This window comes from Octodon degus, unplaced genomic scaffold (genome assembly GCF_000260255.1).
Source record: "Octodon degus isolate 3935 unplaced genomic scaffold, OctDeg1.0 scaffold00021, whole genome shotgun sequence".
Lineage (NCBI taxonomy): Eukaryota > Metazoa > Chordata > Mammalia > Rodentia > Octodontidae > Octodon > Octodon degus.
This window is the reverse complement of record NW_004524597.1, coordinates 11,780,596-11,782,056: the sequence shown is the minus strand read 5'-3', so window position 1 is coordinate 11,782,056 and position 1,461 is coordinate 11,780,596. Positions and strand designations below refer to the sequence as shown.

At 37.6% G+C, this 1,461-nt stretch overlaps 1 protein-coding gene across 6 annotated transcripts in view; it reads right to left on the bottom strand.

The window, feature by feature from the left end:
* Nprl3 (NPR3 like, GATOR1 complex subunit) overlaps nt 1-1,461 on the bottom strand; it is a 63,146-nt gene that overhangs the window by 41,745 nt on the left and 19,940 nt on the right. The window lies entirely within an intron of this gene.

The following is a 1,461-nucleotide window of genomic DNA, read 5'->3' as shown; positions in this document are numbered from 1 at the left end:
TGTAAGTAGGATCACAAGTCTGCATCTTGTACAGCAATTAACCACTAAGAAGAATATATGCAGTGTATTATTTGTTGAAACTACTTTCGATTTGATTTGAAACTCTCATTGCTATATGTTTATCAATAAAACTTTGAAAAGAAAAAAAAACAAAATAAACAAAAATCTCTTCAGAAAAAAAAGAAAGAAAAAAGAAAGAAACAACTAGGCTTAATAAAAAAACAGGAAAAAATAATGTGAAGAAACTGGAGTCCTTACCCATTGCTGGTGAGAATACAAAACAGTACAGCTGTTATAGAAACAGTTTGAAAGTTTTTCAAACAGTTAAAAGTTATCATATGTCCCAAAATTTTACTGAGTATCTGAGAAACATGTCCACATAAAAACTAGTACATGGGCTGGAGAGATGGCTCAGTGGTCTAAAGCACCTACTTGGAACAAGCACAGGGACCACAGTTCAATCCTCCAGCACCACATGCCAGCCAGCCGCACCCCCTGGTGGGCTGAGCTGGCCACACACACACACACACACACACACACACACACACACTCTAAATGAATGTAAAAAGAAAGAAAGAATTAAACAAACAAAACAAAACAAAACTAGTACACAGAGCTAGGGAGATGGCTCAGTAGAATAAGTGCTTCCCTGGCAAGTTCAAGGGCCTGAGTTCAACCCCCAGTTCCACCAAAAAACAAAAGGGAAAAAAAATTGTACACAAATTCTGCAGCATCATTAGTCATAATAGTCAAAAACAATCCAAATATTCATCAACCAATGAATAAACAACAAAGCATCGTCTACCTATACAAAGTAATATTATCTGGCTATAAAAGGAGTTCTCAATACACATTACAATGTGGATAAACCTCAAAAACTTCATAAGTGGAAGAAAGCAGATGCCAAAAATCAGGTACTATATGATCCTATTTATATGAAACATGCAGAATCAATCCACAGAGACAGAAAATAGATTGGTGGGTTCCAGAGGCAAGAAGGGATGGGAAAATGGGCAGTAACTGTTGATGGGCTGATAGGTACAGGAGTTTATAGAGTGGTGAACATGTTCTAGCCCTACAGAACTGATGTGTGACAGGTGGTGAGACGGGGTGGTAAATATCACAAATGCCACTGAATTATACAATTCAAAATGTTAAATACTGTTATATGTATTAAAATAAAGAGTGAGGTGGGTGGGAGGAGGTACACCTCTAATCCCAGCACTCTGGAAGGCCAAGACAGGAGGATCTTATGTGTGAGCCCAAACTAGGCAACTTAGCAAGACCCTGTTTCAAAATAAAAAGTAAAAAATGAAAAAGGCTGGCTGGAGATATAGTTCAGTGCAAAGACCTTAGGTTCAATTCCCAATACTACAAAAAATAAGAAATTTAAAGATAAAGTTGGGGGCTGGAGAGATGGCTCAGTGGTCTAAAGCAGCTACTTGGAACAAGCTTGGCAAA